Source organism: Rhincodon typus, chromosome 5 (assembly GCF_021869965.1).
Source record: "Rhincodon typus isolate 14 chromosome 5, sRhiTyp1.1, whole genome shotgun sequence".
Taxonomy (NCBI): Eukaryota; Metazoa; Chordata; class Chondrichthyes; order Orectolobiformes; family Rhincodontidae; genus Rhincodon; species Rhincodon typus.
In genome coordinates this window covers 70,015,946-70,031,626 of record NC_063336.1, presented here as the reverse complement: position 1 = coordinate 70,031,626, position 15,681 = coordinate 70,015,946, and the positions used below count along the sequence as shown (strand labels likewise).

At 40.0% G+C, this 15,681-nt stretch overlaps 1 protein-coding gene across 1 annotated transcript in view; it reads left to right on the top strand.

The window, feature by feature from the left end:
• Nucleotides 1-15,681, top strand: part of xkr6a (XK, Kell blood group complex subunit-related family, member 6a) — a 488,063-nt gene that overhangs the window by 374,206 nt on the left and 98,176 nt on the right. The window lies entirely within an intron of this gene.

The following is a 15,681-nucleotide window of genomic DNA, read 5'->3' as shown; positions in this document are numbered from 1 at the left end:
GGTTACAGAGTTGACAAGACCAGGTCACACCCATTGGAAGATAAATTGAGGTTGATCAAAAGTGCCCAGCTCCCACATCTGTACTGGAGCTTAGGTTTTTACTTGGGTTCGTGAATTATTAAAGAATGTTTGTACGTAACCTGACCTCCATCCTGACACCCTTACATCTGCTATTGAAGAATGGTCAGCCATGGATATGGTCTCAGGGCCAAATGCAGCCTTTGGGGAAGTGAAGAAGCAGCTATCATCGTTTAAAGTTTTGGCACACTATGATCCCAACCAAGATTTGATCCTGACTTGTGATGGCCTCCCCATACAGTATCAGGTAGTAGTGGCTTGCAAATGTCCCAGTGGAGAGGAACACCCAGCAGTATGTGCTTCCCAAACTTTGCAAATACACCCAGATAGAGAAGGAAGATTTGACAGTCAGCTTTGAGGTGAGATAGTTCCACCAATACTTTTATGGGGGTAAATTTGTAATAGTAACAGACCATAAACCCCTGCTAGGGCTACTGAACGAGGACAAGGCTGTGCCACCCATAGTTCCAAGTTGAATTCAGTGGTGGGCTCACATTCTAAGTGTGTACAATTACAAGTCGGAACACTGTCTAGGAGGCCACGTAGCAAATGCAGATGCCTTGTGCTGCCTCCTATTGGCAGATACATTGCTGGAGTTGCTGCCATTGGAAGAGTCCATTCTGATTTTAACTTTCTGGACACCCTTCCAATCGCTGCTGATAATATCAGACTGTGGATGCAAAAAGATCTGGTCCTGGCAAAACTAAAACAGTGATGGGGTTAATAAAAGAGGCATCACAATCAGTACTGAAACCTCTCTGGAGCCGGTGAGACCAGATCAGCATAGAGAACCGCATTTTATTATTGGGAGGATGAGTGATTGTCCCAAGCAAATGTCGCTGCCAGATACTGGCTGAACTCCACCAATGGCATCCAAAATGAAGATGTTGGTGAGAAGTTATGTCTGGTGGCCAGGATTGAATGCAGACAAAGCTGCATTGGTGGGGCAGTGCCCAATGTGCCAACAAGGACAAAAACTACCGTCTGCAGCTCCCTCACCATCATGGGAATGGCTGTGTAAATTCTAGACTCGGTTACATGTTGACTATGCTGATCCTTTTATGGCCCCAGTGTTCTGAGTCATTGTGGATGCCCACTTAAAGTAGTTAGATGAATATAGAGTTCATTCATCAAACACAGGGATGACAATAGAAAAGCAGCAAGCAGCTTTTGCAATACACAGACTTCCAGAAGTCTTGGTCACAGACGACAGGCCATCATTTACCAACAGGGAATTTGAGTATTTCCTAAAATCAAATGATAATCGTCATATGAGAACAGCTCCATACCATCCTTCATCAAATGGCCTGGTGGAAAGAGCAGCCCAAACTTGAAGGAAAGCTTAAAGAAACAGTCAAATGCTTCACTTGATACCAAACTGTCCTGGTTACTGTTTGATTATCGGATCACCCCCTCATGCAACTACAGGATAGCTCCAAGAGAGTCGCTAATGAGGAGAAGACTCCATACCAGATTAAATATGATCTTCCCAGACCTGGGACGGGGAGGGTGAAATGGCATCAGGAGCATTAACACCGGACACGAGACTCTTCTATGCAAGAGAGACAGTTTACTTCAGGGAACGCAGCCACGGAAATGGCCCTACATGGATAAGAGACATGGTCAACACGACATAAGAGGTCAGGTAGGTGAGCCAGTCCTGAACAAGCTCGTGGACCATATGAAGGATGTAAACGGGGCAAGAACCAAAAATACCTTGCACCTCAGAACAGCCAGAAAGGTTGTTGGAACCCGTGGGTTCTCCCCCTTAGATGGACACGGCAGATGTTGCAGCGTCAACGTCTTTACTGCCTAAAGAAGAGGATGAATTTCTTCTGAGATGTTCTGGGTGTAAGAGGTGGACTGCAGTCTAGTACACACCGCTCATATCTGAGGCTGTGTTGGAGGAACTAGATCCATGTGAAAATGCCCAAGAAAGGCTACAAGAAAAAGAGCAGGCCTATGTTCCTGGACTTGGAAGAGGAGGGAAGAAGATTGTAACGAGGTCAACCAGGTGGCATCATAGAATATGAGTTCCCTGAATGGAGCTATTAACCTGGTCCAATCAGGGAGCCCTGGCTGACAGTTATAAATAGGAGTGTTAGAGATTCTGTTCACATTGAGACCTGGCTCTGAGGAAGCCAGACCAGTTTCAAGTACTATGCACATGTAGACAAAGGGTGACCTGGTGACTGGATACCAGACTCTATGGAGTTATTTCAATTACAACAAGGAGTTAGTGGTAATCCCAGACTGAAACTATTTGGAAAAAAAAATCAAAAAGGTTATTTGAAGCTAACACCATTTAAGCACATGTGCATAATATCTCCAGGATGAAACTATCAGATTTTCCATACTGCGAGTTGGAGTCAAATTAGACCCATCGGGATATCAGAGAAAGGGATTTTCTGATATGAGTACTACTCATGAGGTACTTTTGGGTACTGTACAGAAGTCTTATAGGATCTGTAAATGTGTATTGTTGGGTTAATGGGGTTATATTTAACTGCATGTGTTTTTCAATTGCACTTTTGCTATGTAAATCGTCTGGCTATTTTATCTTCTTTCCTTTTGCTTAATGAACTTCAGTTTTATTGTTCAAAACAAATCTGCAGCATTGTATACTTATGTTTCACTGAGAGACCACTTTTCTAAAATCTAAACGAAACAAGATATGATTTCAGTGTGAGATCTGACTTGTTAAGTAATAACATCAGCTGGGATCATAATACAATGGAGATAAGGAAAATAATAATATTAAGTCATATAAAACAACCTATGACTCATTATCACCTGTCATTCTAAACATTATGAAAACTTGAATAAAGAACCTTATCTGTCACATTGATGTCAAGGAGTACTATAAATATGTAAATTATAATTTTTACATTCAATTTTCTACAATGCTTGGGTATTCTCAGGGTTTCCATTCGTCTTTGCCCTTGCAATAGTTATTGGACTTCAGGAATTAAAAGAACAAATTCACACCATTAAAAACAAAATTGTCTCTCCTCTTCTCCCACCCCAGTGGGATTGTCTATTCTTTCCAGTCTGGCAGTTCGACACATCATTGTTCTCCTTTTCTTACATTCTGATCACTTAATCTGAACTATCAACATCCTTTCCTCCCTGAGTACTCCAACTCTCCCCCACCTTCCACCCCCAAATCCCCACCCGCAATCCCCACCATCCCCCTTGCCACCCCCCACACTATTGCATTAATACTACCCCCTCTACACTTCACTTCAGGTCTGATGAAGAGTCATCTAGACTCGGAACATTAGCTTGCTTTCTCTCCATGGATGCTGCCTGACCCACTGTGATCTCCAGCATTTCTGTTTTCTATACAGATTCCAGCATCTGCAATAAATTGCTCCTAAAATGTACACAATGTTTGGCTCAACATCACCTTTGTTTATTTACGGGACTCACCAATTCTATCTCCAGGACAATTTCTCCTATGGCTTTTCCAGAACTTTACCCAAAACCCACAATTCAAACTTGCTATTCAAGGTTGACCTAAAGTTACACAAATTACCACACTTCAAATGCCTCTACAATTTGACTGAAATTTAAAACTCCCCCAATACAAACTGCTCTATGGTGTGAATGAAACTTACAAAAAACAACACAGCTGATATGCTGTAGTATATAAAACAAGTAGTACATAGTACAAAAAACAACATTGCTGATATGATAGCAGATCTGGATCTAGAGATGACAGGTCTCCATTTTCCTCCTGATGGTTTTAACTGTCCTCTGATGCTGTCCCCCTTTTACAATGTGGAGGTGCCAGTGTTGGAATAGGGTGGACAAGCTCAGAAATCACACAACACTAGGCTACAGTCCAACTGGTTTATTTAAAAGCACAAGCTTTTAGAGCCTTGCTCCTTCTTCAGGTATTAGTGAGATGGTATCAGACACAGAATGTATAAGTAAAAGATCAAAGGGACACACTACTGATGAGGATGTATTAAACAAACCTACGATGCTGTTAAATTGTGAATCAGTTAGAAAGTTTTAATTGATTAATATGTATATGTAAATCCCCAAATTCCTTTCAAGTCACTGCCCTGAGAGAACTAAAGGTTTTATCCGTGTAAACAAGAGGTGACACTGTAGGTCAGACAATGCATGTTCGGTGTGAGGCTTTGTTAGAATCTGTTTGTGTTTTGGTTTGGAGTCAGATTGGTTTTATTTCTGAAGTAGAAATTTATAAAACGTCACATTGACTGACTATCTATAAATTGTGGCTTTTTAAACAAACTAGAATGTATCTACAAATACAAATTCACTCCATGGATTTATATGTGTGTGTGCATGTGCATGTGTGTGTATGTGTGTGTGTGAGAGAGAGAGAGAGTCTGTGTGTGTATGTGTGTGTGTGAGAGAGAGAGAGACTGGGTGTGTGTGTCTGTGTGTGTGTGTCTGTATGTGTGAGAGGGAGAGAGAGAGTGAGCGAGTATATGTGTGTGCGTGTGCAAGCGAGAGCAAGTGTGTGTGTCTGTGTGTGTCTATGTGTGTGTGAGAGAGAGGGAGGGGAGAGACAGAGTGTGTGTGTGTGTGTGTGTGAGAGAGAGAGGAAGAGTGAGGGGGAGAGAGAGAGAGTGTGTCTGTGTGTGTCTATGTGTGTGTGAGAGAGAGGGAGGAGAGAGACAGAGAGTATGTGTGTGTGTGAGGGGGGGAGAGCAAGTGAGTGTGTGTGTGTGGGAGAGAGAGTGAGTGTGTCTGTATGTGTGTGTATTGGTATGTGTATGTGTTGGTATGTATGTGTGTGAGGGGGAAATGGCGGAGAGAGACAGAGAGTATGTCTGTGTGTGTGGAAGAGAGAGAGGTAGAGAGACAGAGTGTGTGTGTGAGTGAGAGAGAGAGCAGTCAAAGACATTCAGCCTCAGATCTTCAGGTAAGCTTCCTCCAAGGCGGACTTCAGGATACACAACAACACAGAGTCACTGGGCAGAGGCTGATAGCCAAGTTCAGTACCCATGAGTACTGCCTCAACTGGGATCTAGGATTCATGTCGCACTACAGGTGACCCCACCACAATATACACTCGCACACACGCTCACACGCACACATACGTACACACACTCACTCACGCAAACATACTCACAGTCACACTCACACACACACACACACACACACACACACAGATCCTCTCTTGCACAATCACTGTCTCTCAAGCACACACACACAAACGCACTCACTGTCACTCTCTCCCCCCTCACACAGACACACACTCTCTCTCCCTCACACAAATGCACACACACACTCCCTCTCTCCGACACACACATACACACTCTTTGTCTCTCTTGCGCACGCGCACGCACGCACGCGCGCACACACACACACATACACACACACACAAATACACACACTCTCTCTCTCCCCCACTCTCTCTCTCACATACACAGACACACACACACACACGCTCCCTCCCCGCCTCTTTCTCTCTCACACACAGACACACACACTCTCTCTCAAACACACACAGTCTCTCTCCCTCACAAACACACACACACTCTCCTCTCCCTCACTCTCACGCACACACACACACTCTCCCCGAACCCCCCACAGACGCAAACACTCACTCTTTCTCTCCTCCCCCTCTCTCTCTCTCTCACACACACACACACACACACACACACACACACACACACACACACACTTATGTAAATCGATGGGTTGAATTTGTATTTGCAGATACATTCTATTTTGTTTAAAATGCACACAATTTATAGACAATCAGTCAATGTGGCATTTTATAAATTCATACTTTAGAAATAAGACCACTCTGACTCCAAACCAAAACACAGATTCTAAACAAAGCCTCACACCTAACATGCATTGTTTGACCTAAAATGTCACCTCTTGTTTACACTGATAAAACCTTTAGTTCTCTCAGGGCAGTGATGAAAGGAATTTGGGGATTTACATATACATATTAATCAATTAAAACCTTCTAACTGATTAAAGAATTAACAGCATCTTTGGTTTGTTTAATAAATCCTCAACAGTGGTGTGACCCTTTAATCTTTCACATATAAATTCTGTGTCTGATACCACCTGACTAATACCTGAAGAAGGAGTGAGGCCCTGAAATCTTGTGCTTTCAAATAAACCAGTTGGACTATAACCTGGTGTCGTGTGATTTCTGACCTTCTCCTTTTATTATTATTCATATCACAAATTCATCCCCGCTGTCATACCCTGTAATTCTTGGTTTATCCCATGCCCTGTCATCCCATGTTCTAGACAGAACTGGTTAGACATAATGAATCAGAGATAGTAGGAACTGCAGATGCTGGAGAATCCGAGACAACAAGGTGCAGAGCTGGATGAAAACAGCAGGCCAAGCAGCATCATAGGAGCAGAAAGGCTGACGTTCCGGGCCTAGACCCTTCATCAGAAATGGTTTAGTACCTTTCTGCTCCTATGATACTGCTTGGCCTGCTGTGTTCATACAGCTCTGCACCTTGTTGTCTTGGTTAGACATAATGTTGTTTTTGTAACAGAAAACATTGCAGCCCCTACCCTATTTGACAGACACCTAACTCCAGGGTTGATGGATATGTGAATGTTCCTTCTGTCATGTTGTTCATGAGAATATATCTTCCGACTTGGTACTACATTAGGTAATGGCAGTTATCTTGCACCATCATTTGTGATAGCTTTAATTCCAGTCTTATAATAAGCCAGAGTTCAGCTGGCCACACTTCTGTGAGATTACGAATATTACCTACGTGTCTATATAAATTACCTCTGTAGGTGTGTTGAGGTTTAACTGTTCATATTTTACAGTTTGAAGTCATGTCCATAAGATAAGAGCTTTTATATTTTATGATTTTACAGTTCGGGGAGGTCATGTCCTTCAGCATTTTAGGGTTTAAACCGTATGGTACTAGGGATGCTTTGTTAACTGGAAAATATGGAAGAAGGTATACAATAAGTCTACAGTAATATTTGGAAACCTGTGCTGTGTTGAATATAATTCTGGTCTCAATCTCTCCCTATAGAATATCCCAACTTTAAGGAGAGCAAATCTGTTACAGTACTTCAGGTATGATCTCACAAAGACTCTATATAACTGAAGTGAACCATGTTTCCTCTTGTACTTCAATTTCTTTGTAATAAAGGTTAACATACAATTTGCTTCCTTAACGGATCCCAGTACCTGCATGTAATTTTTCCGTGCTGCAGTTGGAAATATGATGTGCAAGGGAAAACATGTGGTGCACCAGCAGCATTCTCTTTTATACAGTTAGCACGTATATCTGTGTGACCATCTCAAAGAGACTGCATAGTGCAGGAAATGGCGCACATGCAGCAAGGGAAGATCAGAGGGAACGTTGCCCAGGTTCCTCTTTCTCATTGCACAGCAGTAAATCTGATGTAGCAGATGTTGAGATGGTTCTGAAATGTACTAATCTTGAAAACTACTTTGAATACATTTCACGTACTAATATTCCACACTGTTCTTCTGCAAATTTAGTTTGACCAGCCTGTACGAAGATTATTGCATTACCTTGTGCGTGTCACTTACTTCCTGATTTACAATCTGCCAAAAATGCTAATTACTCTTATGGGGTCTATGAACTACTATCCTTTTATTGTTTCCACGCTCCACACAAAACTGATTCTATACTTCATTTACCAATTTAAGACCATTCCATCCTTCAGTATCAGAGACAACAACTCCACCAACACCTCCTTTTCTATTACTGCTTCCAAAAGCCAAGTGTCCTGGAATATTTAATTTTCAACCATGTCCACTCTGCAACCACATTCCCACCATGGCTATGGCTATTAGATTCAATTCAAATAGTTAATCCTTATTTTTAAAAAATCTTCAACAAGTGCAATTTGACACATGAATTAGTACATCTATTCCATTATGGGCACAAGATCAAAATATGTTTTTAGTCTCGTGTGGAAAATTGTTTTCTTTTCTAAGTAATACTTAACTTTATAAGCTTAAGTTTGTTCAAGATTTTAATAGTATTCCATTACCTTGAAATATTTCTGTAAATCCTCTTTGCTGGATCTTGGACAAATGAAAAGGAAAAGCATGTCTATTGCTAGGCAAAACCTCTTTCCTGTCAGGCCTTTAACCTTTCTCTATCCCTCATACCCTTTTTGTTTCTCTCTCTACATTATAAATAACCATAAGTCAGTAGTCCTTTGAATTTACTGTTTATTCCTTCTAAATTCTAAACAGGCTATCCTATTATCCTGTCTATGTTGAACTTGTTGATATTTATATTGTGACATATTGTAATGTCACTCCTGTCTGGGACTTCTAAGTTGCGCAACACCTTCCCTCCCTCAGATTTTTCTTCTCCTTAGTCTTAAATCTTTCTTTTTTAGTAAGCACAATGCTTGAGATTAAAATGTTAATTCTCAATTCCATTCTAGCATGATTTCATTTATGTGTATAAAATACAGTCTGATATTTGAACATACTTTTATTATTATTATAACATGCAATGTATTGAAATTCCTTGATGAATATATTTTAATAGATTAGTGAATCGCAATGAAGACCTTATTCGTACCAACTCTCGTTACATAATATTGATTACCTTATTGCACTCTATGCTGGACTGACAGTAACAGAGTTTTACAAAATATCAGCTATTAATACATTCAAACATTACTACATATTTTAATAATCAATTCCCAGCTAGGCCAATATATGAGCAGTGGAAGTGTATTTTGCATTGCTAAGCTAGTGCTTACATCTCATCATTAACAGTCACTGAAAGAAAAAGACTTTTTAGTTAATTTCCATGCATTTTCAGAGATACCTGGAAATTAAGATTGTCCATGTTTTCTAAGAATTTTACAGTTCATATTTTAAGGTACATTTTGGGCTAATTCAATGTAATGCATATTAATTACATTTTTTCTAGATGGCAAAATGCTTATGAGTATTAGAAGGAGCTCTGCTCTAAAAGGAGGCCCTGAAACTAAAATAGTGCAAGATCTTAATTATTTCCTGACAAGACTTAAGCCAGTGTCCTGGGCTGCACTTTTGTCAGTTTTAATTGGGCCTGTTTGTAAAGAAAGAAAGGACTTGTCAATGGGGTAACCTTCCATGAACTATTTATATGTGCCACTGTATTGGGAACAGAGAATTCATGCAAACTAGGCTCCCATTTCCAAACTGGAGAAGACAAGAAATCTTTATTCTGTATAAACATAACTTAATTTTTCTAATTTACTAATTACATATGCACAAAGGTTAGACAGAGAAACATTTACAATTGATAGAACCATCCAATAGCTAATAGGATGGCTGTATATTTACTGTGCATGTGACTGTGATTAGTGAATCGTTACATTCTTTGATAACTTCCTTTACAGCAGAATAGTTAATACTTTTTTGCAAACTTAATTGTCTATGGTCAGTAAATTAAGTGGATATTGTAATTTCACATACGCCCTAGCATATCTCCAAAAAGACAAGACCAATTTACACTAGTGAAATCAGGATAAATGCAAACCAACAAAACAGTATTACAGTTGTTAATTTGAATGTACAGAGTAAGAATTAAGATGAATCTTAGCTGACTTTTTTCTAGGAAATAACAAATAACAAGCCATGTCATTATCATTTATTTGATAACTGTTCATCTTCCTGATTCGTCTTATACTGATTCAGACTGATTCCAGCTGAAGTAAAATGCTTTTGATCATAGCTCTCACCAGACCTTCTGCAAATGGCCCTGTGAAATGCATATTCTTGACTTAGCAAAAAAAGGTTAACAGCTTAACTTCTGTCTCTCACAGGTCGGTGTCTGCCAATTAAGCTGGCTGAAACCCTCTGCTTCAATATTGCGAAAACTATCAGCTGCTGTTTTCAAAATGAATAGATCAATCACAACTTAAATAAAAACTGAAAGAACTGCAGGTGTTGTAAATCAGAAACAAAAACAGAAGTCGCTGGAAAAGCTTAGCAGGTCTGGCAGCATCTGTGAAGAGAAATCAGAATTAACGTGTCAGGTCCGGTGACCCTTCCTCAGTTCAGGAACTTTTTCAGCAACTTCTGTTTTTTGTTCCATCACAAGTTAATAGCGTCAAATCATCCTTCACCAGCAGCTCATTTTATGTCGCAAAAAATTTTGTTACTTACCTCAAAACAAGAATTTTCCAAGAAATGTAAAAGAGGCATATTCGTGTGAAAAATTGACACCAATTCAAAGACACTAGTATTGGGAGAGTGATTAAAAGCAATTCTTAAAAGAAGTAGTGAATGAACTAGAAAAAAGTAGATTTTAGGAAGGTCCTAAAGAAGGATGGAAAGGTGAGGAAGTGCAAAGGTTATGAGATGGAATTTCAGAGCTGAAAGCATCATTGAAGGTACAGTCACTAATGGTAGAATGGAGTGAGAGATTCCCAAGTGGTCAAATTTGGAGGAACAGAGAGATCACATGTTGTTATTGGCATGGGAGGAGTTACGTTTAGTGAGAAGGGAAGCCATAAGGTGATTTGAACACGCCCATTCTCTCTGTCTCCCCGCGCCTGCCCCCGCCCCCACACACATGCACACACATGTATAAATCTACGGGGTGATTTTTTTTATTTGCAGATACGTTCTATTTTGTTCAAAAAGCACACAATTTATAGACAGTCAGTTAATGTGGCGTTTTATAAATTCCTACTTTAGAAATAAGACCAGTCTGACTCCAAACCAAAACACATATTCTAAACAAGGCCTCACAGCTAACATGCATTGTCTGACCTAAAGAGTCACCACTTCTTTACACTGATAAAACCTTTAGTTCTCTCAGGGCAGTGACTTGAAAGAAATTTGGGAATTTACTTTAATCAATTGAAACCTTCTAACTGATTGAAAGATTTAACAGCATCTTAGGTTTGTTTAAAGCATCCTCATCAATGATGTGATCTTTTGATCTTTTACTTATATATTCTGTGTCTGATACGAACTCTCTCACTAATATCTGAAGAAGGAGCAAGGCTAAAAAGGTTTATGTTTTCAAATAAACCTGTTGGACTATAACCTGGTGTTGTGTGATATCTGACCACCTCCTCTGGCAATGTGTTCCAGGCACTCACCATCCTTTGTGTAAAAATCCTGCCTCACATATCTCTTTTAAATGTTCCTGTCCCCACCCCCTCACCCACCTTGAACTTGTGTCCCCTAATAATTGACTCCTCTACCCTGGGAAAGTGATGGAAGGTGTCATCAACAGGAGTATCAAGCAGCACCTGCTCAGCAATAACCTGCACAGTGATGCCCAGTTTGGGTTCGACTAGAGCCACAGCTTCTGACCTCATAACAGCTTTACTTCAAACATGGACAAATTAGTTGAATTCCAGAAGTGAGGAGAGAGTGACAGTCCTTGACATCAAGGCTGCATTCGACTGAATGTGTCATCAAGGAGCTCTTGCAAAACTGGAATCAATGGGTGTCAGGAGGCAAAGTTTCTACTGGTTGTGGTCATACCTCGAACATATGAAGATGGTTGTGGTTGTTGGAGGTCAATCATCTCAGCTCCAGGACAGCTCTGCGGGAGTTCCTCAGGGTATGTCCTAGGCACAACTATCTTCAGCTGCTTCATCAATGATCTTCCCTCCATCACAAGGTTAGGGGGGACTATTTGCAGCTGATTGCATAATGTTCGACACCATTTGCAACTTGTCAGATACTGACGCAGTCTATTTTCAAATGTAACAAGATCTGAACAATATCCAAGCTTGGCCTGAGAGATGGCAAGTAAAATTTGCACCATACAAAACCCAGCCAATGACCATCTCCAGTAAGAAACAATTTAGCTTCTGCTCGTTAACATTAAATGGTGTTACCATCACTGAAACCCCACTTTATTACTGACCGAGTCAGAAATTAAAAATAATTAGTTTCATTTACTTGATTTGTTTTTCGTTTGTAAACATCCTCTACAAGGCTCTCCTGTCCAGTGCATATGCCATAATGTTGATTAATTCTACGCATTTAGCAAAGGATTGACTTGATCGAGATGTACAGAAAATAATCAACATTTATTTTGGTAGTTTTTTGTTTTATATTTGAGATATTATGATTTTCATCGTAGTATTGTTATGATACAACTCACTGATAATGTACATATTATTATGTCAATTAATTAGTTGTATGTTAGACTGAGAAGACGTTAGTGTAAGTGATAAGACACTCATTGACGGAGTTTGAAAGAGATTTTACCAGTTTTTTCTGCCATGCCATTCCTCCGAAAGAGTTAGACATCCATTTGGCACTTCTTTACAACAACATGGTGAGAATCTATAAAAGAAATCGCTGAAGAAACTTAACATATTAACTCTGTTTCTGTCTCCATAGATGCTACCAGATCTGCTGAGTTTCTCCAAAAATTTCCGTTTTTGTTTTTTTTCTGATCTCCAGCAACCACTGTTAGTTTATTTTGGTGAAAACCTATAGTATACGTATATGTGATTTGAACAAGTAAATGTCACTTTTAACAATATGCACTGCTATGCGCTGTGCTGTCTTCCACCACATTACATGCCTGGAAAGAAAAATGACAGTAGATTGACTGTCTCAGTGAATAGTACTGTCATCTGTATTATGCTTACTGTCTATCTTGTTATTTCTCTTCCACTAAGGGTATTAACCTTCTACAATAACAATTACTTACTGAAGGGAATGCCAGAATGAAAATGATGTTTTCCCAGTTCTGCTGTGGAAAAATAGGGTAGAAAGAGGTCTGATTGATGTGGACTCTGGCAAGATGTGTGTCAGAATCTGATAACAAATCTGATAAGATGCATCTGGACATCCAGATCATTTTATTCCACCTTTTATTTTTTCACAAGAGGTGGGGTGAAATTCTCGCTAGGCAGCAGCAAGATATCAGTTGATGGGAATTTGTGATGTTAAATGTTTTGTTAGTGCCACAATTAGCCTTATTAATATTCAGACTCTCATCTTACCAAACTTGGCAAACAAACTCAACAACGGGAAAACTTGACAAGGAAACCAGAGCGTGTACCTGGCAGATTCATCTTACCGTTTCCTCCAAGCAACATCCATCTTAGACATTGCTGAGGGCACAATCCATGGGCACCAGTTGCTCACACCTATTGTCTACGGACAGTGGTATCCGTCACCTGCCAAACCATCTGGAGCATCTAGCAATACAGTGGACCTGATAGACTGGCAGGCTGCTCACGAGGCACAGACATACATAGCATGGCTCAACAGCAACTAACATGGCAACAGGGACACCTTGTGTGCATGGGCAGGATCCCGGTTAAGGAATGGACCTGACTGCATCTCAGGGCTGATTCTTTGCTCTCTTAGCACTTGCTCATTTTATGTGTGCCTGCATCCTCACACAATTTATGCCTTAATTTGCATTGCATTGCATTGTATTTCCTTGCCTTGCCAGGCCAGGACATGATTTTAACACATTGGCACTTCAGCCAGAGTCAAAGTTGTCATCACTGCCATTCTAAAGAGCAGACACACAGAAAGCTGCTTGCCATTATTACGAGGACTAGGGAGGGGGGCATCTACTGGTATCACGCTGAGAAGGCAGCAGCGGAATGTCAGTGGATGGGGATTCACACTTGTTAAATGCTTTGCTAATGCCATGGCAAACATGTTCATTTATCGAAATGGACTTGGCAGAAGCTGTTGGGGACTAGTTCTCAGTCAAGTTAAGAGTGGTGTCACCTTCCTGTGTGGAGTCTCTCAGTTGTGTAGCCACAAATGTACCAGGATAGTGACCGGTTCATTTTGTTCCCCAATAGTGAGGTCAGTACTGCAGCCCAGGCAGTAGGATTTGGAAACATATCTTCCCCCAGATCTTGGGTACCATTGACTGCATATACATGACACTGAGAGAGCCACATGCTGTGGAATTCATGAACAGGAAAGGGTTCCATTTTATTATTATACAAGTGATCTGTGATCACTGTTACCACTTCCTGGGATGTGTGCTTGCTACCCTAATAGCTGCTATGACTCTTAAATGCTGGAGCATTCTCATGTACCTGGTGCGTTTAAGGGTCCAGGAGCTTAAAAGGCTGGTAACTGGGGCCAATGTAGCCTTGAACAGGTGAAGCAGTGCACAGGGCTGCCGAAGATGTGGTTCTGCTGTTTTGGTGTCTTCAGGGGTTTGGAAAGAAAAATTAGATTCTATTTTTGGTGTACAAACACTACATATAACATTCTTACTGTCTTAAATGACTAACAGACTGTGTAAAAATCATAGCCATGAATAGGAGGAAATAGTCCTGCGGGTTGATGGATAAGCTGGAATTGATCAATTCTATATGGAAAAATATGGGCACAATAGAGGAAAGTAGGTACCACCTGGAATCAACATCATGCAAATTGCACCTGACCTACCCTTTTTTCTGGGTGTTTGTTTAGATCACAGCCTCAATACACAAAATATTTCACTGTGCGCTATCTCAGTCACTATGTCTTGATTTCCTAATGCCCTTCGATAGCACAATGAAAGCCTTCTTTCTTTCAAATCCCCAAAGGCACAGTTAAGTTAAGTCTCTCTCAAGTCTAACCATCTATCAGCATTACTGTTCTAACTATCTTTTTGATTTCAGAGAGAATGACTGGACCTCCCTATTGCTGAAGTAGCCTCTGTCAATTTCAAACCATTATTGCCTCCCTCAATTTTATTGACAGCACAGTGGTAAATGTAGTTCACAACATTCCTTGTCTGTTCTTTCTAAGCTTCACTACTAAATGTTCCTGCTGCTCTACACAAGCACACTGTTGAAATCAAGACTTTACAGACATTCTCTTACTCTGGGAACCCATTTATTTCAAGATGTGACCATTGGAATCCCTGAGTCTTTACTTCCTGCCATAATAAACAGGCGTTTGAAACCCAAACTTGTTGATATTTGATAGCTAGGTCCAGATTTACTTTCTTTGTGACTGTTTTAAACATTAATGTTGTCTTATATCTGACCCTTCACTTTTGTTCTGTAATGAATGTGGTTAGCCTTAATATAATCAATTTGATTTTAGAACTGTAAGAAGTGCATTTATTTGAGTAAGGTTCTTCTACCATTGCTTATAATGACCAGCAATTCTTTCTTCTTGCATACATGTTAAGTATACAACACATGCAGTTTAGATAACTTCCTGAATCTCTGAAAAATAATTGCAGCAATAAAGTATTGTTAAATAAATAATTGAGAAATGGAAACGTTCATCAAATTATTAAAGCTGATACTGTACTTGCATCTTGATCTAAATACCAACCATTAGAATGTTTTTCAGCTGCTCAAAAATTTTAAATGTATTACATTATAAAATCTGAAGACTCTATCTAAGAACTGTGACAGTTGTGGAGGCTTTTTTTCCATGATTTAAGTCTGAAATCCACTGTTCGTTTCATCTAGGGATAAAATAATTTTAACGAGTGCTTTTTTGTTTCAAATTAGCAACTTGCTGATTTTAGCAGTGTCACAGAGAAGGAGAGACTAAATACGTATTATGGTTTTTATGGCAATCACTATTCCCCATCTATCAATTAATGCAATATGCAATAACAGCACAGTTAACATAAAGAGATAACAAGGTGTAGAGCTGAATGAACGCAGCAGGCC